The following is a 26,042-nucleotide window of genomic DNA, read 5'->3' as shown; positions in this document are numbered from 1 at the left end:
GAAAGACTTGATCTTGGTGTTGTCTTTGGTATCTTGAGATAAAATTAACCATTATTTGAATTTATTGTTTTATATGGATTCTTATGTGAGCTTGTTTTGTTATTTTGTTCTATATTTAGTTAATTCATATACTTTTGCCACAATAATTTCCAACAATAACTCTATTCATATGCTTAATGAGACAAATTTCAAGGATTGGACAGGGAAATTACTTGTAAATCTTGGTTGCATGGAATTAGACTATGCATTAAGGCAAGAACAACCTTCACCACTTACTGCAGAAAGCACTCCTGATGAAAAGAAGGAGTTTGCGAGATGGGATCGTTCTAATCGCATGATTCTAATGATCATGCAACAATGCATATCAGAAGCCTTCAGAGGCACATAATCTGAAGATATCACTAAGGCCAAGGATTTCCTTGATGTAATTGAAAAACGTTTTGCTAGAAATGATAAGGTTGAAATGAGTTCACTTCTGGCTTCCTTGATGTCCATGAAGTATAAAGGTCGAGGAAATGTTAGGGAGTACATTATGGAAATGTACCAAATTGTTTCAAAACTTAAGGCACTTAAGATCGAGCTTTCTGAGGATTTTCTTGTTCTTATGGTTTTGGTATCACTTCCTATGCAGTTTAACCAATTCAAAATCAATTATAACTATCAAAGGGAGAACTTGACTCTAAATGAGCTCATTTCTCACTATGTGCAAGAGGAAGAAAGGTTGAAGCAAGATAAGACTGAAAGTGCTCACTTGGCTAGTGCCTCTAAGGAAAAGGGGAAGAAAAGGAAATGTGAGAATGAACGTGCTAAGGGTCCAGCGCAAAAGAAACAACAAAAGGAATTAGAAGGTCGTTTCTTCTGTGGCAAGCTTGGACATGTGAAGAAAGAATGTACCAAATATCATGCATGACATGCAAAGAAAGCTATGCTTCTTACTTTGGTCTGTTATGAGATTAATTTATCTTTAGTACCTAGAAATACTTGGTGGATAGATTTTTGCGCTACTACTCACATAAGTGTTTCTATGCAGGGTTGCCTGAGCTACCGAAAGCCAAGTGACGGTGAAAGACACATCTTTGTGGGCAATGGACAATCGATAGAAGTGGTAGAAATTGGACATTTTAGGTTGTTATTAGGAACTGGTTTTTATTTGGATTTGAAAGACACTTTTGTGTACCGTCTTTTAGAGGGAATTTAGTTTTTGTTTCTTTGTTGGACAAATTTGGATATTGTTGTTCATTTGGAAACAATCAGTTTAGTTTGTCTTTAAATTCAAATGTTGTTGGAACTGGCTATTTAAATGCTTATGACAACCTTTATTTGCTAGAAACTGTTGGCTCCTATAATGAAACATTGCCTGTGGAATCAGCATCAATGTGTCATAAGCGCTTAGGTCATATATCAAAAGGTAGAGTTGAGCGCCTAGTGTCCGATGGCATTTTAGAGTCCCTTGACTTCACAAAATTTGATGTCTGTGTAGAATGCATCAAGAGAAAATAGACCAAAACTAAAAGATTAGGTGCCAATAGATCTACAAACGTCTTAGAGTTGATTCATACATATATTTGTGGGCCATTCCCTACATAGACGACTACTCACGTTATGGGTACCTATATCTGATTCATGAAAATTCACAGTCACTATTCAAAGCTTTTAATGCTAAAGTTGAGAATCAACTCAACAAAATGATCAAAAATGTCAAATTTGATCGTGGTGGTGAATACTACGGTAGATATGATGGCTCAAGTGAACAACGTCCAGGACCATTTGCTAAATTCCTAGAGGAATGCGGTATTGTCCCATAGTACACCATGCCATGATCACCTAGCATGAATGGTGTTGTTGAACAATGAAATAGGACTCTTAAGGATATGGTAAGGAGTATGATTGCTCATTCCACCTTACCTGAGTCCCTCTAGAGAAAGGCTTTAAAGACAGCAGCTTACATTCTTAATAAAGTACCAACTAAAGCAGCTGAAAAAACACCTTATGAGATTTGGACAGGTTGAAAGGCTAATCTAAAGCACTTTCACATATGGGGATGTTCAGCTGAGGAAAGTCCTTATAGGCTACACGAAAAGAAATTGGACTCCAAAATAGTGAGTAGTTACTTTATTGGTTATTCTGAGCAAAATAAGGGCTATAAGTTTTATGATACCACACTTAGGAATATTTTTGAGACGGGAACTGCAACATTTTTTGAGGATGTTAAGTTTTTTAGGAGAAATAAGGTTACAGACATTGTATTTGATGAGGAATTGAATTCAAATCTATTTTCTACTATCACTTTTTGAGGAGGAATTAAATTCAAACCTAATTTCTACTATCACTTTTGACAATATTCAGGTTCCTACACCTATCTTTCATCAAGAAATGAATCCAGAATCTCAACAAGACAATGTTGAACAACCCCTATTCAAAATGAGGCAATTGTTCCAAAAAAAAAACTCAACAACCTCAAGAACCAGTGTCATTAAGGAGGCCAACGAGAGAAAGAAAAATGATATTTCAGATGATTATATTGTATTTCTCCAAGAACATGAGGATGACAATGGAATGATGGAAGATGACCTAACCAACTTTCATTAGGCCATGAAAATTTCTAACTCTCAAAAGTGGATGGATGCCATGAATGAGGAGTACAAGTCCATGCAAGACAATAAAGTTTGGGAACTTGTCCCATTACTAGAAGGTGCAAAACTAATTAGTTGTAAATGGATATTTAAAACCAAGAAGGATGCAAAGGGTAATGTGAAGAGGTATAAGGCACGTCTTGTAGTGAAAGGCTATACTAAAAAAGAAGGCATCGATTTTATAGAGATTTTCTCTCCAATTTCATCGAAAGACTCTTTTAGGACAATTATGGAACTTGTTGCTCATCTTGATCTTGAGTTACATCAGATGGATGTTAAGATAGCATTTCTTAATGGCGACATTGATAAGACAATTTATATGGTGCAACCAGAAAACTTTGTGTTGGGAGACCCAAAGAATATGGTTTGCAAACTCACTAATTCCATCTATGGACTCAAGCAAACTTCTCGTCAATGGTACCACAAATTTCATCAAGTAATTATCTCATTCGGTTTTGAGATGAATGTTGTTGATGATTGTGTGTATCATAACTTCATTGGGAGTAAGCATATATTCCTGGTTCTATATGTCGATGACATATTGCTTGCCACTAACGATATAGGCATATTGCACGAAACCAAGATATTTTTATCTAAGAATTTTGAGATGAAAGATCTTGGTGACACCACTTTTGTATTAGGAATTCCAATACATTGAGATCGTTCTCGAGGTATTCTTGGATTATCACAAAAGAGCTATATTGATAAGGTACTCAAAAGGTTTGGCATGCAATATTGTAGACCAGGAGATACCCATGTTGCTAAAGGAGATAAATTCAGTCTTAGTCAGTGCCCTAAAAGTAACCTTGAAATTCAAGAAATGTAGAAGATTCCCTATGCATCAGCTGTTGGGAGTCTAATGTATGCTCAAGTATGTACACGCCTAGATATTGCGTATATTGTTGGCATGTTCGGCAGATATTTGAGCAACCCTTGTATGGACCATTAGATAGCAGCCAAGAGGGTTATGAGATATCTCTAGAGAACAAAAGATTATACACTCACATATAGGAAATTAGATTATTTGGAGGTTGTAGGGTATTCTGATTCTAGTTTCGCTGGGTGCCAAGATAGCAGAAAATCTACATCAGGCTATATTTATTTGTTAGTTGGAGGAGCTATATCCTGGAAAAGTGTCAAACAAAAACTCGTAGCTTCTTCCAGTATGGAAGAAAAATTTGTAGCATGCTATGAGACATCAAATAATGGAATATGGCTGCGTAACTTTTTCACTGGGCTGCGCATTTTGGAGAATGTAGAAAGACCACTCTTGTTATTTTGTGACAATAAGTCAGCAATGATGTATTCCAACAACAACAGTAGCTCATCAAAGTCAAAGTATATTGACATAAAGTTCCTAGTTGTGAAAGAAAGAGTGCAGAGTGGACATATATCCATAGAGAACATTGGGAAAACTCCATGATAGCACATGCATTGACAAAGGGATTACCACCCAAGGTTTTTCATGAGCACACTACTCATATGGGTGCTGTACTTTTTTAGGATATCATGGTTTAGTGGGAGTTTGTATTTTTCATTTGCTTCATGTTTGTTTGAGACATTTATGTATTTGGTTATATTTCGAACAAAATGAAGTATTCAGTTTTAAAGATTGTTAAGATTTTTTTTTTTTGTAATAGCAAATTTTAAGCTCATAAAGTTGTATATTTATAAGGAAATATATGTTGCTCAAATGGGAGATTGTTGGATTAAAATCATATTATGGGCACATATGTATTAATGTATTATGCTATTATAAATTTTGATACAAAATAAAGTGACCAATTATGGTATAAGTATCATGGGGTATTAATATGTCATGGAATAAATGTGTAGAAACCATAAGTAAAATTTATAATTTGGCTAAATATCCAAAATTGATATTATTATCAGTTAATATATACGGCTGTGGTCCCTAAGAAACAGTACGACTCATATTCTCTCATTCCCCATCACAGAGAAATACACAAAGAGAAATTTCTTTCTTGAAAGATCACAACCCTCTCTGTATCATCTCCAACAATGGCTTTAGGTTAGTGCTTCCGCTCTTGTGTTCACCTTCTTCTTTAATTTAGCAAGTGATCTAAAGAATTATGATTTACCATTTCTCATAGATGCATTTATAGTGACATGATTTTGGATTATGTGTTGGAGATTATTGTTTGTTTATGTTATTTGAGTGCATTAGAAATTCTAACATGTCAATCTTTATACCGCTTCTGCCAGAAGATCTTACCTTTCTTCTTTGCAGAAGCAACTTTTATTAATATGTTCAATTTGTCACTTACTTAAATGCACCATATTGAGCTATATCCTTAAGGAAACGGTTAATCAGATTGTGCAATGGTTTTGGGCCCAATATTATATGGTATAATCAGTCTAATGCCCAATGTGGCATTTTTAGGGTTCTAAAAATTGCCCCTCAGCCCATATTTGTTCTTTCCGCGGACGCAGATGTGGGACGATCACTGTGAATAATCATTCCAAAATTGTCCATGGTCTAATCATGCCGTAAGCATTTATTGCTTATAATCATGGACTATTCGATTTCTGCGGTCACATCCCATGCTCCTAAGAATCGAGGACCGATAGATAGTGCCCACGACTATTGGCGCTTTGGCTTCCTTCCCCATTTGAATGTGAGAAAATAAAAAGTTGCTTCTTTCTCTCTCCTTCACATTCATCCATCTATTTCTGGTCAAACGCCTTCTCTGTATTCTTTCTCCCAAGTCTTCCTTTTGAAAACTCACCTCCTTCCATCCTCAAGGTCTGGAAATCATTGCGTGCAGACCATCTTTGGAACATAATGTAAAGAGAAACTATCACACGACTCTCGATCACCTGCTCGCCGATTGTGATATTCTTAAGAATGTCACAATTTGTAAGCTTACAAATAGTGAGCTGAGCAACTAGTGACATAAAGATGTCTTCAACCAAGATGAAATTGTGCTTAGTTCCAAGTATATTGAATATCTTCGCTTCCCTCTTCCTACAATCCTTGTTCAAATTGGTTATTGATCCAAGGCGCATATTTCTCAATTTGTTTCGAACGCCATTCAGGCGATAGTTAGGGTGCGCATGCTGGGCGTTATGCAAGGTCTTTCAATCAGTATTGGGGACATGTATGCCGCCTTTACCAAGTCTAACAACAAGTCTTCTGAGAACAGGTCTTGGAGGACATTCTACTTGTCTCCTCGGAAGGACATGTATATTTTCACCGATTACGATAGTTCCAACAAGAATTGAGATGAATTTTTCTATGGGGTCGGCGGGGAATGGTATCCCAAATTCCTATCTCGAAATGTATTCCCTCTTGCCATAACTTTTATGACTGGTAAACTTCTAACTCTGAAATCGTATTTTATTATTTCATTTTTTTAGAAAAACTGAACTGCGTAATAGATAGTGAGCTCTATTTTGAAGTAGTATTTGCTATTTGTCTTTGTTCTTATAACCTTATTATTATGCATGTTTTATTGCAATTCCAGACTGCTTCTGACTGACTATTAAATTCAGTGACGCCAGAGAGAACCTCTTGATGGAAAGAGGTTTCTTCCATGAGTCTAAAGATTCGGCTATCAGTATCTGGACAATCTGCAATTCTTATTGTATGCAGATTATGTCACGCTTGTGTTTTGTGACAGATATGAACGCCAATGTCGTTTCAGTGCGGGAAATGTGGGGTGATTAGAAGGAAGAGGATGTCCTCAAAGCGTGTAGGGAAATAATGAAAAGGTTTACTTCTCAAGCTCTTCAATCTTGTGTCCTTTCCCTTTCTGATAAAGAGATCAAGAGGACAATATCGAAAACTCAAACGAAACATGAGAAGCATCATTATGCCCCTGAGGCCAGAAGCAGAAGATTGTCTTCCATTGAGATTCCCGGAGTTGCACTTAATATCAGTACCCAACATATTTATTCGATGAATTTTCCAGTTGCTGCTTTGAGAACATCCCAACCAATCGCTCCCCAACGAACCGTGGGTTTATCTGATCCTCAAAAGAAGAAGAAAACTCCTCTGTCTGGTTCTAATGATGACTTGGATGATGGGGCTGTTCTGGCGTCCCAGTTTAAGTTTTCGAGAAGAGAATCTATCAGTTTGTTGGAAACTAAATCTCTTGGTGCAAGCTACTCGAGTCCTGGGCCTCGTAAATTTTCTACTTCTCTAACCGCACCTGCTGGCCAAGGAGAGCGGCCCAGTTGCATCATCCAGGTTACTGTCCCAATTTTCGGGGTGTCAAATGCCCCTTAAGTGTCTTCGACCACTCATGGTTTTATGAGGCACCTCATAGTTTGGTTCCCGCATATTCTTCTGCGCTTGAATCCCCAAGTGTGGGGTCTTCTCCAGCTTTATCACGCGCAGTTGCATAGGTTTTTGCAACTAATGTTGCTGTCCCTTCAGTGCCTTCTGCTAGAATTTCACTTTTTGCTGTTTCAGTTGGTGCCCCTATTTCGTAGGGTGGCCACTCTGTGATTCTTGGCGTGCCCAAGAGAGGTTCAACTTTTTTGAAGAGGAGTCGATTCCTCGATAATCTTTTTTCCTAGTGTGGAAGAGTCTTCAGAAGAGTCAGATACAGTTAACCAATCTAGAGGTAAAGGCCCAGAAGTAAGATCTGTCATTGGAGTTTTTTCTACCCCATCTCCCCCATCGCTCCCCATTTCCCCCAGTTTTGACTCGCCAACAGAGTTTTTAAACTAGCTGAGGTTGACTATGTTGAACATCCTTATCTTCCTACCAAGTGAGCTGGACGGTGATGAAAAAGGAAGTGTTGACATGTTAGTGGCTTCGAATGAGCCTGAGAGGCATGGTATTTGTGTGATTATTTTTGCCTTGGTTGTGCCAAGTGAATCAAATGTGAGTTCCTCGTTGAGGATCAAATCTATGTACAACATTGTGATGTCCATTTCTCCTTTGCCCCCAAGCAGAAGCGATATACATCATGGGGAAGCGCCAATTGCATCTAACGAGCCTTAGGGAGTGACTATGGTTGATGCCCATCCTTCCTTTAGTGTTGAAAGAAGAGTGGAGGCAGTTACAGTTAGCAGAGGTACCGGTGTGATGCTGGAGAGGTGGACATACTCCGGGCAGCTGCTGTGCAATTCCCAAATGAGTTGGTTGCACGCATGGATGACCTTCACAAGGCAAAGGAGGTGATGTGTGAGAATATGATACTGGTAAGTTTCATACACTTATAGTGTAATTTCCCTAAATTATATAAAGCTAATTGTAGTTTATATAAATTTGTAGGGCTGTTATTATGTAGATGTGATAATCAACAGATGACAACATCAGGCGGCAACAGAGGGCCAGTTGAAAAGGAATGCAGAGTTGGAAGCTCAGGTTGTGGAGTGCAGCAAGCTTTAGAGCGAAAAAGAGAATTAAGATTAAAGAACGAGAAAATAATTTAGGAGATGTTAGAGGAGGCTGATGGCCATGCGGTGGAGTTGGTCAATGCAGAGATGGAGAAGAAGAAGGCTGAAGAGGATAAGATGGTAGTCCAGAGGAAGTTGGATTTAGTTGAGGAATTGGTGAAGGTTTTGCAAGGGAAGAATGAGGAAGTGGATAAGCTTCCTGTGATGGAAATCGCAGAGAAAGACACGGTGACTCTAGTCGCAGGGGATTTTCGAGAAAAACTGAAGGTCGTAGAAGGACATGTTAACGACCTTCTGCAAAATATCGAACAAGTTCACGTGAAAAAAACTCTAGAGCATATACACGATCGAGAGATTGTAGAAAAATTTAATATCCAAATCTAGGACGTAGAGTTGGCCAAGTATTTAGATGCCGTTCTAAATGATGACAAGCGATCACTGGCGCAGAAGAGAGATATGCTAGTGCACTACTGTGAGTCTTTCAATATTGCACTTGGTGATTATAATTAGGATCATTATTTACGGGACTTGGGCGATATATCTTTCAATTATCTCGCAGAGCATCTAGAGGCATTCCGCGCCAATGATGATAGACTGGGATTTTTGTACTGAGTCGATGGATCACCATCGGAAGAGTTAACTCCTCCTACGGAAGTTGTTGATCCAGCGGACCCAAAGGGGAAGTGGGTGGTACAAATTGTGATTAGTGTTGCGGAGGAGGGCGTTTTTCCAGTCGCGAAGGACCCTACAAACCGGCCCAAGGGAGCTTCTGCAACAAACGCCAGAGGCGGTAGCTCGTTGTCTTCATGGGCTTACAATGCAGAAGGTGCCCGCTCATCATAAGACATATGATTTTTCTATAGTAGATAGCTAATTTTGTACAAACAATATGGGTCTGTAGTCCAAATTTATGGGCTTTCAGATTTTTTTTTATATATACTGATGAATTTGAGAACGCCTTGTATTTTTATTTGATCTTTCAATTTTGCGTTCTATTGTGTGTGGTCAAAGGTCGTTCAGGCCACATGCGCATAGATATTCTAGCCTTCCATATAGATGGTGGGAACGCTTGCCTAGTTAAGCTTCCTTTTCTCCTCCTTTTTCTTTATGTACGCCATTCTATGAAAAAATATAAACAACACCTTATGTATGCAAAGGAGCTCATAATGAGACTTTCGTTGACTATAATAGTTGAAAGATATATGCGATGTTACAAAATCCCAATTTCACAAAGAATCTTTGTTGGATTCAGTTGGATGGAATCAACCTTGACTTTGGAGAGGTTGATTGAAGGGAATATCCCGTACTATATTTCATGCAACAGATATGGGATAGGACACACAAGCTTAGCTTCTACGATGGAGGAGTACATTAGAAGGATATATGATTTTAACTATCAGTATAGCTAATGTAATAGAGCTTTTGTACGCAAATAGTATCTATACTATGAAACCACATAATTTATAAAGACAAATTTATTTGATATGGTAAAGTTTACAATTTTGTATATGATATCTCGCTGTGTGGCCTGGTTATACAAAACAAAATACAAAGGATAGCACAATTTTCCTTATTTATGGAAAGTACATGTGGAATGCAGCCATTAGATGTGATAGAAAGTAGATTAAGATGCACTCATGGTATATATGTGTTTTCGCTGCAGTAAAAGCTCAAGGAAGGATCAAGTGTATCTCTCGAATCAGAAACAAGCTTGAAGTAGTTGAAAGCTAAGCCAGAAGCAGAGGCACACTGGCCAGTCTTATTGCTGATTCGTTGCGGGGTAGGAGACCTTGGAGATGCGGTCATTCCAGATGCGTGCTGGCGCTGGCTGCAGGAAGGCCATTCAAAGAATAGGTCCACCACAAGGGTGCCCCTCGGTGCGAATTGAGGAGTTGGTACTTGAGATTTTCCCAAAGCACCCATACCCATGTATTTCCTGCTTTTGTGCTTCGACATGAGCCGAAGCATTCGAGCAATCGTTGGAGGAGGATATTGTGATGCTGATGGTTTTGGTATTAAAAGTGTAAATCAAAGTTACGCAGCATAATGGGTCTTTTAAAAAGTTTATTAATACCAGTCATGATCATACATATATAGATATATTAAATCACATACAAATAGATTAGAGATCACCTTTAGTAGCCTATCAAGTGTTCTCTAATATATTTGTATTAAATCAACGATCTTCCAATCTAGATTCTGAAAGCTCACACCTTGACGTGTGTGGGCACGTATGATTCAAAATGTTGATTTAAAACTCTCTAGATGTACTCAACACATGAGATCCAAAAAGGTTTGATTGAGAGAAGATGTATTGAATAATTTTTCAGGTTTAGGAAAAACTATCGCTTTCTTTTTCAGAGAGAAAGTTCGACAGTCAAACTTTTTAATTAATTAAATAAAATTATTCTTAAAAGTACATCTCTTTTAGTTTTATAAAGATAATTAACTTAATCAATTAATCTTTATTTTATTAAAATAAAACTGATAAGTTATAACCTATTTAATTATTTAATTTAAATCATATTTAAAAAGAATAATTAAATATACATAATTAAATAAATAAATTATTTAAAATTCAAAATTCAAATCTTAGGGATACAAATATCCCTGTGTGTGGTGCCACATTCACTGTACAGTGAGTGTGTCGCCCAACATAATTAGAGTTCTCCCTAATCTTCTCATTTGTTTGTTTAATTAATATTTAAAATAATAAATTTATCCTAGATAAATATCAGTTAATTCAAAATTAATTTTATCTTAAAATAACATTTTTAAATAAATAAATATCTTATTATAAATAAGATAATTATTAATCTATCTTTCATATTAATCCAAACATGATTAATATTTATTTTAACATATAGTTTTTCAAAATAAAAACTATATATTTAAATATATAATTAATTCATAATTAATCAATTGCCCATAATTATCACATAATTATTTCATTCCAAGGAAAATTAACTCCTTCTCTTTACAAATATTTCTTTTGACATCCTTACCCTTGACAGTGTAGGACTAAGGTGATCTGGGGATCATGAAATTATAATATGAAGCTCCAATAAACCAGATTATTAATTAAACTCTTTAGTCTAATAATCTTATTTATTAATTACATGTTTACTCCACTATAAATATGGAATTGCAATCTAAGTATTTATAGAATTATATTTACAGAATTTTCTCTTGTAATCCAATGAAATAATCAATAAATGTAGTCTTGTCCTCAATTTATTTGTTCGTTAATTAGAGCTAGTCAAGATTACCATTTTTTCCTTCTAAGTACCTCTTGATCCACCAGTACCATTAATTCACTAGTGAATAATTAATATATAATCAAATTATAAATTTGAGCTCAATAACTATTCAATTCCAAAATTAATCCTTAAGGGAACTAATATTTGATTCGTTAGGAAAGTGTGGATTCCATTATAGTAAATCATGTTTCCAGCCATTCATGATATTGAATCTCCAATACAAAAGTCATTAGCCTCATTATACTAAGAAACCTTAGTGAGTGAATCAAAAGATCAAATACACACAAACAAGAGTTCATGAATACTCATGATTTAGACTAATCTACAAATGATCATCTATTATGATAAGAATTGAATATTTATGTTAAACGACAAGTTGATAAAGATAATTAAATCCCATCAGTCTTGTCATATATAATCTCTATTATATACAACACCCTTACTAAGATGTCTATCCATATCAATAATCCGAATCTAGATCACTCGCATCTTGTATGCTTAATAAACTGCACTAGTAACCATTCATTATAATTCCATACTTTAATATGTTACTGACTATTTTATTCATTACATGTGATCTTAATTATCTCGTACTAATACAAGATCATATTCTCATGAATGAATAATGAATTTTTCTTGATATTATTATATAATTAATTCAAACATTAATTATAACATTCAAACATAATAAAATTGTACTTTTATTTAAATCAATAAAATGTCTTTACATTATTTTAGGGCATTAATCATCACAATCTCCCAATTGCCCTCAAAGCAAGTGAGACATCTCCCTTAATCCCATGTTGCATACATGGCCCATAAACAACTTTGCAGGAAGTGTCTTGGTAAACAAATCAGTCAGGTTCTGTTCCAACGCTATCTACATAACAGTCACATCACTAAGGTGTACAATCTCTCTAACCAGATGGTATTTCTTTTCTACCTACTTTCCTCTCTTGTGGCTTCTTGGCTCCATGGAGTTAGCTACTGCTCCACTATTGTCACAGTATAGGATTAGTGGCTTATCCATATCTGGAACTACTTCCAGATCAGTGTAGAACTTCCTCAACCAAACCACTTCCTTAGCTGCTTCATAAGCTGCTATTAACTCGGCTTCTATGGTTGAATCTGCTATATTGAAATTTTTAATACTTCTCCAAACTACAGCTCCTCCACCAAGAGTGAATACTGACCCAGAGGTCGACTTACGACTGTCTTTGTCTGATTGGAAATTAGAATTAGGTATCTAGTAGGGTTTAACTCACCCCTGAATATACAAGCATATAATCTCTCATTCTCCTAAGATACTTGAGAATGTGCTTTACTGCAATCCAGTGTTTCAAACCTTGATTTGATTGATAATGACTCACAATCCTTACTGCATTGCATATGTCAAGCCTAGTACACAATATAGCATACATAAGACTCCCAACTGCTAAAGTATAGGGATACTTTCTCATGTCCTCTTCCTCCTGAGGTGTCTTTGGACATTGCTTTTTGGAAAGAGTAATTCTACGTCTGGTCAGTAACTGATCTTTCTTAGAATTCTCCATAGAGCACCTTTCAAGCACCTTATCTTTATATTTAGCTTGAGAAAGTGCGAAGAGCTTGTTCTTCCTATCCCTTAGGATTTGGATTCCCAGAACATAGCTCGCCTCACCCAAATATTTTATTTGGAACTATTCGACTAACCACTTCTTTATGTTTGAAAGCGTCTCTACATTATTGCCAATGAGGTGAATGTCATCCACATTGAGAACCAGGAAAACCACCACTCTTTCTTTGATATATTTATATACACATTTTTCGTTGACATTCTTTTCGAAGCTATATGTTTTAATTGTTTCTTCAAAGGTGATATTCCAAGATCTAGACGCTTGCTTTAATCCATAAATGGATTTCAACAACTTACACACATTTTGATCTTCCCCATTCTTGATGAATCTTTCTGGTTGTACCATATACATACTTTCATCAAGACAACCATTAAGGAAGGCTGTCTTGACGTCCATCTACCATATCTCATAATCATACATGGCAACAATGGATAAGAGGATGTGAATGGATTTCAGCATGGTCATAGGAGAAAATGTTTCTTCATAATCAACACCTTCTCTCTAGCCTTGCTTGGAAAGTCTCCACTTTCCCATCTACACCTATTTTCTTCTTGTATATCCATTTACACCTAATGGGCCTGACATCTTCAGGTGGGTCTACAAGTTCCCAGACAAAATTGGAATACATATATTCCATTTCTTAGTTCATGGCATCTTGGCATTTCTCATTTTCAAGATCATCCATAGCCTCTTTGAAGGTTAATTGATCGTCCTTGTCTGTATCAGAAACAAGGACATGTGCCTCATGTTCATAGTGAATAGGTTGTCTCACAATCCTCCCACTATGACGTTGCACAAGGGTTTTCTTTTTAGGAATAGTGGTTTCCTCGATTTGTCGTTTATCATTTAATGATGACGATGAAAGTGATGGAACCTTATCAGTTGTGAGTTCCTCCAATACTACTTTGCTTCGAGGTTTATTGTTATTCATATAGTCGTGTTCAAGAAAGGTCAAATTTATTGAAACAAATACATTTTGGTCCTTGAGACTATAGAAGTAACTGCCTCTTGTTTCTAGAGCGTAGCCCACAAAAATGCACACGACCTTGAATCAAGTTTCCCTGATTTAGGTCCAAGAACATGAGTAGGACAGACCCAAATGCAGAAATGGTGCAGACTAAGTTTATTTCCATTCCACAGTTCCAGTGGCGTTTTTCTTATGATCTTATATGGGACCATTTTCAAAATGTAAGTCGTCGTTTGAAGTGCATATCCCCCGAATGAGAGAGGAAGTGAAGAGTAGCTTAACATAGACCTGACCATGTCCAACAAGATTCTATTTCTTCTTTCTGAAACACCATTTTGTTGTGGCGTTCTAGGTGCTGTGAGTTGGGATAGAGTACCATGCTCCAGCAAGAAATCTTTGAAATCTAAATCCAAATATTCACAACCTCGATCTGATTGAAGTGCTTTAAGAGTCTTAACTAATTTCTTCTCAACCTTAGCATTGAATTCATTAAACTTACCAAAGGTTTTAGATTTCCTAAGTATTAAGTAAGTATGACCATATCTTGAGTAATCGTCAATAAAAGTGACGAATTATTCATACCCACCTCTTGCTTGTACGTTGATTTGATCACACTACAACAAAAAAGGCCATTTGTGTCAGTTTACCACTGCCACAGTTGAGTTTTTGCGTCAGTGTACTATGTGACGCAATTGCCCATGACGCAAACCAAAGTGTCATTTGCGTCAGTGGGGCACTGCCACAAACTGGAATTTGTGGCAGTGCCCCACTGACGCAAATGACACTCTGGTTTGCGTCAGTGGGACACTGCCACAAATGTTAAAAACGAGTATTTTTTGCGTCAGTTGGGCACTGTCACATAAAGTATTAACCAGGGAAGTTGCAAATGTTTATGCCAATTTCCCTGGCCTATTTTGATAAAAATAAGCAGCAGTAGAAACAGAAAAAACAGCAGCAGAAACAGAAAAACAGCAGTATGAACAGAAAAACAACAGCATAAGTTTTTATAAACATTTATCTAGAGTTAACATTTGTGATCAAAACTATAAAAGTAATTCAAATATCAAAGTTAATATATGTACTCTTGTGTTCTAAATTTCTAAGTGTCAAACCTACTTAAACTAAAATTTCCTCACCCACTTGCTCATTTGCTAATTGAGATACGCCATAATTGATTCAGTCCACTCATCCCGTATCTCGTTGATTTCATCAGCCAAATATGGACTCATATTCGTAAACTAATTAGAAAATATTTAAAATAATAAGTTAGAAATAATCATCCAAATAAAATCATGAATGATATTTTAAATGAAAATTAAAAAGCAAAACAATACCTCATTTTTCAAGTAGGCCTTCGGTCTAGGCTGTGAAATCAAGTCTCTAGCAAATTTCATAATGTAAAAGCCACACTCGGTTGGCCCAGTCTGGTTTCGACACTATTACAACATAGTTATCCAAAGTTAAGTATTATATTTAGTAAGTTATTATAATAGAAATATGTCAAAAAGTTGAATACGATAAGTAATATAATTTACTTACCTTAGGAACACAAACTTTTAGATTGATTGACTCTTTTAGTCTTCGGTGTGTATCATATTGATCCAACGCCCTGCACACAATATTAATATTTACCCATATATGAGTTTGAAATAAAATCATAAATTAATTAAGTAAAATGAAAAACTTACATGATAATTATCTCCTTGATTTCCGGACGGAAATGTGAGTTTACAGGATCCAAAAAAGCTACCGAATGCAATGTATTTTTTCATATTGCATGCCTAATGAACGCAATCTCTTCTTCTCTTCATAAAATGAAGACGGCATTTCATTACCTTCAGGTAATAATTCTCCTAAAATTGTTAACAACTCTGTCATTCCCTTATCACTCCACCCATGTTTGGCTTTTAAGTTATACAACCTAAGCAGTGCTGATAATTTAGTGAACCTTATACAATTAGGGAAAATGGGTTTCTCAACATCTTCTAAGATTGACTGAAATTTAATTGGATCCACATGTGATTCATATTGTGCATCATCAATCATCTCTGCAACATCATCAACTTCGTAATCAACATCAAAATACTTATTATTCTTAGATGGTCCCTCATCAGTTCCTTTCATTCTTTCACCGTGCAAAAACCATACTTTATAACTTTTGTCTATTCCATTCCTAAATAAGTGGTCTTTTATTTTAAAAATTGGCATCCTCACAACGTTACCACACTTAACACATGGACAAGGAATACTATTAGGAGATTGAGTATTTCTTGCACAAAATTCCAATAAAAACTCAACTCCATTCCTATATTTCATAGATAACCTATCCGCTGACATCCAATATCTATCCATTGTCAAACTTCACACAACAAAAAAAACAAACAAACAAAGCAACAAACATTAACAATTAAGTTCGTGGATTACTTAATTGAAAAGTAAATAAAAGAAACAATATGTCCCAAAAAAATTGGGCAGCATTTCCCCTATTTCTATCACATTTCCCAAATTTAAAATGTGCATTTATACAGCACATGGTATATACACAAAAATATTCAACTAATCAATCAAACATGCATAATTCTCAAATTACTAAATCCTAAAAAAAATTGACTAGCATTTCCCCTATTTCTATCATATTTCCCAAAATTTAAATAAACATATTTCATCACATAAACACAACAAACCAATTAATCAATCAAACATGCATAATTCCCAAATTACTAAATCTTAAAAAAAAATTGGACAGCATTTCCCCTATTTCTATCATATTTCCCAAAATTTAAATAAACATATATTCATCACATAAATACAACAAATCAAGTAATCAATCAAACATGCACAATTACAGCCTTATATCACCGCAGCACACAGTCCCAGATCCTATCTCCACTATTTTATAATTCGTACATGCTACTAAGTTCAATATATTAATTATACATTAAGGTTTAAAATATTACCTCTAATATAAAATCCTCCAAAGCTTGATCTCACCAACAAAGTTGTCAACAAAATACCTACTCAAATATAACAATATACAAAAAAATAATAAAAAAGTTAACAAAATATAAAGAAAAATATCATAAAGCTATATTGTAACTAAATAAACAAGAAAATGCTTAAAGAAAACAAATAATTTGTTATATGTACTCATTTGTTTACTTAAACCCGAAATAATTTTTTTTTTAAAAAAAAAGTTAACAACTCACATAAATAAAAATCGACTATAAATATCCTAACTAAATCAATAATAAAATATAACTTAAAAAAACAAACAATTTTAATATATACCTATTTAACCAATTAAACCCAAAATTTAAAAATCATTTTAAAAAGTTAACAAAATATAAACAAAAATTTACTAATAATAATCAAACTAAACATTTAATAAAATGAAACTTATACAAAATATATACATTAATCTATATATATACTCATTTACATAGTAAATTCGAAATTTAATTAAATTAAAAAAAAAAGTTAATAAAACTATATAAAAATTAAAAATCTGAAATATAGTCAATTTATAAAAAAAAAAAAATCACAAAAATTATATTTAAATCATAAAAATTAATAAAATTACACTTACTTGTGGTAATTGTGCAATGTGAGTTCTTGATGTAGAAAACCCCAAAAATCCAATAAAGATTATGGGTTTTCAAATTATATCTTCAAAAAACAAAATCTATACAAAAAAATCCAAAAAAACTATATATAAGTTTCATAAACATATATAAATCATTATTTTAACATTAAAATTGAAAAAAAAATGGCTGAAAACGTACCTAAATGGGGAGAACCTCGGTTGGGCGCCACTGGTTTGGGAGGAAAACGGTATGAAATTATGGTTTGACTGAAATGGGGCTCGGCTGGGACGATGAGGGTTTTAATATGCGAGACCCAGATGCGTCAGTGGCCCACTGACGGTAACGCCCGTTTTACTTTGTCGTTTGCGTCAGTGCCCCACTGACGCAAACGCCCGTTACCGTCAGTGGGCCAATGACGCCGTTAACGGCCCGTTTGCGTCAGTGCCCCACTGACACAAACGGTCCCATTAAACAGCGTCAGTGTACGTTATGACGCAATTGGGCCCTCATTTGTGGCAGTGTCCAACTGCCACAAATGCTAATTCTTGGTCAACAGCGTCAGTCAACTGCGTTGACTGACGCGTTTGACTGACACAATTGCCCTTTTTGTAGTAGTGCCATAGACATTGCTGTGTACAAGCACAAAGGTTCTTTAGCTCTGTTGCCTTTTGTTGAGAAAGGACGTTTGGTCATTTTTCCTTCTAGACAAGATTCACAAATCGGAAGAGTTCCAACTCTTAGTTCTCTCAAAGGTCCATCTTTTGTTAATCGGTGTATCATGTCTAGTCGTATATGACCAATTCTAAGATGCCAATGATATGTGTCATGCTCATTTGAAACTTTTTGTCTTTTGTTTCCTTTCGGTTTAGCTACTTTAAACAATTCTGAGTTATTTAGCTTTCGTTCATTAGGTTTTAGCATATATAGTCTGTTTGTATGTTCTGCTTGACAAATTTTGAAACCATTCTTCAAAATTACAATCACATTATTATTAAAAGAAATATAAAAAAATTGTTCATGCAACATAGATAAAGAAACTAAATTTCTAGAAAATCTAGGAATAAAATAAACATTGTTCAAAACAAAATAATTGTTCCCAAAATGTAAACGGATTGTTCCCTTTGCTCTAGTTGAAATGAGCACTCCACTTCCAACTCGCATTGTCACCTTGCCATCAGCCACTTCCCTTGAAGACTCAGGTATCTGCATAGAAGAGCAAACATGGTTAGTGGATTCTGAATCTAAAACCCAAGATGACATATCATCTTCCACTACACAAGCCTCAAGATGACATATTACCATTTGAAAAAAAAAATATCAATAATTTTGAAAGTAAATATGATGCATGAGTGAAATTAATTAAAATACATAAACTAACATTTACTAATCTACGATAAAACTACCCAACAAATAAAGTGATGCATTATGGTTGGTCAAGTTAAATTCAGATAGCTTATAAGACAATCTTATCTTTATTATTTAAAATTTAAAATAACTCTTTATTTTCTCTTTTAAAATAAAGTATCGCTGGTTTGCTCAAGACGCAATTATCCACTACAAAAGCTTAATTGCATCTTTGTAAGTGTAACCCATTATTTCGGATTTCATGACTTAACTTAGAGAGTGTTGCCATATACCTAGAAATTTTCCTTAGGGGGACGGAAACAAAGTCGCCTCGAGGCCCTATTCATATATCAAGGTATTGTACTAATAATGGAGACCATATGTCACATTAAGATGTTCACCTTCTCCCACTTACTATTTTAGAAAAAAATGTGTTATGTTAAGCTAATCAATTAATTCTAAATTAATAACTAGTTTTTAAATAACCTTATGAATGTAATTAATTAAAAAATATATTTAATTATAAAAGATTTTGTTTGTACAATTAATATGATCTAGATAATTACCCATACATTCATCTAGCTTTACTTAAATATATATTTTTTAAATAAAGTTTGTTATATTAAAGGCCTGTAAAAACTATTGCCTTTATTATGGTGTGAGTTACCAAGTATTAACTAATTTAATGATTAGTAGTTTACATGAAATTGATTTCTCTAAAATAATTCACATAAACAATTAGGACAATCCTAAATAATCATGTCTCTAAAAGATGCATGATTAATGAAAACTATGTGGGGTTTCATGAATGGCATGTAATTAACTAATGCATGATCATGTTACTAATCAAACTTTAATTAACATTTATTTAAATAAATAAGCAATAAATGATGAACTGAGTACTATGGAGTATTTCTAAATTTACAACGTTTGAAAAAATAGAAATAAAATAACAAAATAGCCTTTAAGTTGTTTGCTAGACTCCAAGAATGATTCTCCTCTGTTTTAGGCTTTATTGCTAATCAATAGGAATTTGTTAGGCCCAACTAATTAATTACAAACTAACTTTCTAATTAATTAATTTAATTAAAACTAACTTTTAATTAAATAACCATTTTTTCATCTTTTTAATTTAGTTGAATTTAAACAATTAAATAATCAAATTCAAATAATTATTTAAACTTAAGATAAGATCTTAACCACCTAAAAAATATTTTATTTTTGTATTAACAATAAAATAAGATAATAAAACTTCTAAATTCAAATAATTTAAAAATTAATTAAATAATAGAAAATTACACAAAAATAGGATCTATATTTGGGACCAAGAATGGTGCCCTAGGATTACTAGGGTCGGCTGCACAAGGTGAGCCAAGGGCTCGGCATGCCTTAGCCGCAGGAGCATTGCTCAGGACCATGCACTTGCGTGGGTAGGCAAGGGGCTCAACACGCAGGCAGGTGCGGGTGGATGGGGCTCAGTGCGCAGATAGTGCGTAGGGGGCCGAGGAAGCACAAGCACTGACCGTGCTAGCACCATATAATTAACGATTCATCATTCAACCATACATTCAAAATAATATATCAATCCATTCAATATACATATAATATATATATATATATGTGTGTGTAGACTGCTCTTGTACCAATTGTTGGTATTAAAAGTGTAAATTAGAGTTACGCAGTGGAATGGGTCTCTTAAAAAAATCTATTAATACCAGCCATGATCTATAGACATATTAAATCACATAAAAATATATTAGGTTTTCCCTCTTGTAGCCTATCAAGTGTCCTCGAATATTTTTGTATAAAAGCAACAATCTTCCAATCCAGAATATGAAAGCTCACACCTTGATCTTCCAGACCAATCCTCCAACACACAAGGACGTGTTTGGTCACGTAGGATTCAAAAGGTTGATTTAGAATTCTCTAGATGTACTCAAAACATGAAATCTAGAGAAGTTCGATTGAGAGAAGATGTATTGTATAGTTTTTCAGGTTTAGGAAAAACTATCGCTTTCTTTTTCAGAGAGAGGGAGTCTGACAGTCTAAACTTTTTAATTGCTTAAAACAACTTATTCCTCAAAGTATCGCTCTTTCAATTTTATAAAGATAACTAACTTAATTAATTAATCATTATTTTATTAAAATAAATTTGATAAGTTATAACCTATTTATTTATTTATTTTAAATCATATTTTAAAAAAATAATTAAATATATATAATTAAATAAACAAATTATTTGTAAATTCAAAATTCAAATCCCAAAGATACAAATATCTCTGTGTGTGGCACCACACTCACTGTTAAGTGAATGTGTCACCCCACATAATTAGGTTCCCTAATTTTCTTATTTGTTTATTTAATTATTATTTAAGACAATATATTTATCAAAAAATGAATACTAGTTAATTCAAAATTAACTTTATCTTAAAATATCAGTTTTAAATAACTAAACAAATATCTTAGTATAAATAAGGTAATTATTAGTCTTTCTTTCATATTAATCCAAACATGATTAATATTTATTTTAACATTGGTGATCTGGGAACCATGGACCTATAATACGAATCTCTAATAAATCAGATTATTAAATAAACTCTTTAATCTAATAATATTATTTATTAATTCCATGATTACTCCACTATAAATATGGAATTTCACTCTAAGTATTTATAGAATTATATTTATGGAGTTTTCTCTTGTAGTCCATTGACATAATCAATATTAGTAGTTCTGATCTCCATTTATGGGTTCGTTAGTTAGTGCTGGTCAAGATTAGCTTGTTACCCTTCTAATTACCTTTTCATCCTTAAGTACCATTAATTCACTCGTAAATAATTAATATATAATCAAATTATATATTTGAGCTCAATAACTATTCAATTCCAAAATTAACCCTTAATGGAACAAATATTTGATCCGTTAGGAAAGTTTAGATTCCATTATTGTAAATCATGTTCCCAGCCATTCATGATATTGAATCTCCAAAACAAAAGTCATTAGCCTCATTATACTAAGAAACCTTAACGAGTGTATCAAAAGATCCAATAAACACAAACAAGAGTTCATGAATACTCATGATGTAGACTAATCTACAAATGATCATCTATTATGATAAGAATTAAATATTTATGTTAAATGACAAGTTGATAAAGATAGTTAATTCTCACTGTTCCTGTCATATATAATCTCTATTATATACAATACATTACTAAGATGTCTATCCATATCAATAATCTGAATCTAGATCACTCACTTTCTGTATGCTTAATAAACCACACTAGTAACCATTCATTATAATTTCATACATTAATATGTTACTGACTATTTTATTCATTATATATGATCTTAATTCTCTCGTACTAATACATGATCATATTCTCATGAATAAATAAGGAATTTTTCTTGATATTATTATATAATTAATTCAAACATTAATTATAACATTCAAATATAATAAAATTGTATTTTTATTTAAATGAATAAAATGTCTTTGCATGCTTTTAGGGCATTAATCCTAACAGATGGGTCCTTACCTTTCTCCTCTATCATGCTAGGGAAGCACATTACTGCGTAGTCAAGGATAATCAGACTACGAAATGGCTTGCCCTAGTTCCGCGCAACTTTAGGTAAGGCTAATCAGATTACTTAGAAGTCGGTTGTTCAATGGGTTAACATCAAGCCTAATGTGCAACATCGGGAGGGTGCGAGAGGCTCAATGTTACTAGAAACAACTTTGGGGATGAAATATTTGATGGTATGGCAATGTATTTGGTGAGACGAGAGGAGAAGCATGGAAATTTTGAAAACCTTTACTTTACTAAGGCATTTTTCTGATGAAAAGGATGTGTGGAAGTAATGGAAAAAGATGCTATGGATGTGTGAGAGGTGCATCTATTTATAGGTGAGGTGGGTGTTAAAGCGAGAGGGTAAACTTGTTGAAGCAATAAAGTGATAGGATTATGTGGCAGTGAAACATCGAAATAAATGCAGAAATTTGTTGATTTGATCGTGCATTAGGTGGAATCTTTCCCAAAAATTACATGATTTGGTGTACGGGTATGATTTTGTTGCTTTCGTGGTAGAGATTCCGTGTACTTAGGAAATGACCAATCGTATAGGTGCAGTTCACGCGCACATTGATTGTAATGAATTGGTCAAAATTGAAATAATTCTTTCTCGGTAAGCGAAAGAAAAATAAATGCAATTATGGAACTATGCAAAACATAAATATCATGAAGAAACAGTCAAATTGCTATTATTGCATTAATGAAATTGTATTTTGTTACAACTTGGAAATGAATTAACAATAATACTTGCATAAAGATAAAATGTTCTAAGTCCGCGGAACGTCATCGCCGGTATGAACTTTGTGGTGGTTGTAGGATCCACAGCCCAAGACTTGAGTGATTTCGAATGGGTCTTCCCATTTGGGATGGAGCTTTGTTTGGTTGCAAATTGTGTGTCTCAGAACCCATTCCCATTGTGAGAAAGATCTGGGGCTGATTTGCTTATTAAAATGACGCTTAGCTGCCTTTTGGTAATTGAGTTGTCGTATATGGGCAATTTGTTTGTGCTCTTCTGCTAGATCCAAATTGTATCCTAACTAGAGCTGATTGGTCTCATCGTTAGAAGCGATCTTTGTTCGAAGCATGAGGAGGCCCACTTCGATTGGTATTATGACTTCTGTTCCGTACACCATTGAGTACGGGGTTTCACCGGTCGAAGTTCGTCGGGTGGTTCTGTAAACCCAAAGGACTTTTGGCAATTCTTTCAGCCATGCACCCTTCTTTTCTTCCAGAATCTTCTTAATGTTGTCAATTATGACTTTGTTAGAAGCTTCTGCTTGCTCCTTGACTTGCGGGTAACTAACAGATGAGAAGCTCAACTTAATTTTGAATTTATTACACAATTCTTAGTTTTTTGCGTTCTGAAAATGAGTGCCATTATTCGTAACTATTTCTAATTCCAAATTAGCAAATTATTTGCTTCCAAACGAAGTTGACTGTGTTTGACTTGTTGAAAGTGCAATATGCTTCGACCACTACCCACTTGGTGAAGTAATCAGTGGACAATAATGCATATCGCTTTCCTCGGCGGCTCGTGATAATTGTCACACAACTTCCATCCCCCACTTAGCAAATGGACAGGGTGAGACGATCAAATAAAGATCTTGTGGAGGACAGTGAATGATAGGGCCAAAGCACTGTCATTTGTCGCATTTCTTAGTGTACTATTTGGCTTCAGTCATCATATAAGAACAAAATAACCCACAGTTAGTGCTTTGTGCGCTAGACTGTGTTCGCCTGTATTTATTCCACATACTCCTTCCTAGTTTTCTTCGAGCAATTTTTGGGCTTCGGATAGCCGCAAGCATCGCAGGTATGGGCTGTTAAAATATTTCTTGTAAGGGACTCCATTTATAATAGAGTATAGAGGAGCCTTGAGTCACATATTTCTTTTTTATCTTTGGGTTCTTTTTCTTCGGTCAGCAAACTAACAATTGGGTCCATCCAACAAGGCTGGTTGAGCTCTATGTTGCATATTAGCGGGTTATCATGAATTGTTGTCATAGAAAGCTCGGTATGCCGGGTGTAATGGCCAGAAGAGGCTCTCTTTTGCCAAGCTATTTGCACGTTGATTGAGTTCTCGAGGGATTTGCGTTACTTTAAAAGAAAAGAAGCAGCTGCGCAGACTGTCAATTTTTTTTCTTTATGAAATTGTGATAATTCAGGGGGCTTAGCTTCATAGTTTCCTTGAAGTTGTTTCGTCATCAGCATTGAATCTGTGCGAACTCAAATATGCCTTATACCTAAGCTCTTGGCTATTCCAATACGTATAGTAGTGCTTCATACTCCGCCTCATTGTTTGTGGCCTGATAAGTCAACTTCAAAGATTCTTCTAGTTTAAGGATAGATGGTGCTTCTAGAACTACTCCTATGCCTGAACCCTGCGTGTTAGAAGCTTTGTCCATGCTAAGTACCCAAACTCATTCTAATTCGTCAGATTCAAATTCACAAAGAGCTTCAGGCTCAAAGTATTGAATCTCAACAAAGAATTCGGCTAAAACATGGCCTTTCTTTGCCCTCTTTGGTTGAAATTTGATATCGTAGGCCCCCAACTCGATAGTCCACTTCGACAATCGTCTAGATAAATCAAGCTTACTTAGTACCTTCTTTAATAGATAATCAGTGAAGATTGTGATGGGGTGCCCTTCAAAGTATTGTTTAAGTTTTTTTTTTTGGCAGATACCAAGGCTAGGACTAGTTTCTCCATCATACTATATCTTATTTTGTCGTCTAAGAGCATTTCACTCACGTAGTAGATTGCCTTCTCCTTTCCTTCATCTTCTCGAAATAGCACAGAGCTTACAACTGCAAAAGACACTGCCAAGTATAAGAAGAGTTCTCATTAGGGACAGGTGAACTCATGATTGGAGGGTTTCTTAGATATATCTTCAAATCATGGAATACGAACTTCTGCTCATCACCCCAGAGGGAATTTGATGATTTTTTGATGCTCTGAAAGAATGACTGACATCTGTCAGAAATCCTAGAAATGAAGTGGCTTAACGCTGCGATCTTCCCTATAATTTTTTGTACATCTGACATTGTTTGTGGTTCGTGCACTTCTACGAGGGAATCAATTTGAGTAGGGTTTTCTTCAATTCCTCTACTACTGATTACATATCCCAAAAACTAGCCTGCGGAGATCCCAAAGGCACAATTGGCAAGATTTAGCTTCATTTGTAAGTGATCCAAAACTACAAAGCACTCAGTAAAATTTGCAATATACCGTGGGGGTGTTTGGATTTCACAACCATATCGTCAATGTAAACTTCCATTATACGACCCAATTGATGGGCAAAAGTCTTATTGATTATGTAACGACCTAAAATCACTAATATGGCTTAAGGGCCTTGATTAGTGTGCTGGGAGGGCATAATTGGTTTACGTGTGAATTTATTAAGTTTAGCGCATGATTATATGATAAGCATGGTAGTATGTTTATATGAATATAAATGAGATTATATGCTATAATAGTGAGAACCACATTATTATGTGGGTAAATCTGCATCATGCGACTTGAGGCGATCCTAGGGAGCTAGCTAGCGGGAAAGTCACAACGGGGCTTCTTACTTGACCTCGGGTAAGTCAAGGGGTATTTTAAGTTTTGGGTGGTTATTTAGGTTATCGGGTTATGGAAATAGATAATTGGAGATATATTTGAGGTTAAGAAGTCTAGGAGGGAATATTGGGGAAATT

This window comes from Humulus lupulus, chromosome 7 (genome assembly GCF_963169125.1).
Source record: "Humulus lupulus chromosome 7, drHumLupu1.1, whole genome shotgun sequence".
NCBI lineage: Eukaryota > Viridiplantae > Streptophyta > Magnoliopsida > Rosales > Cannabaceae > Humulus > Humulus lupulus.
Note: the sequence above shows the minus strand (reverse complement) of the source record.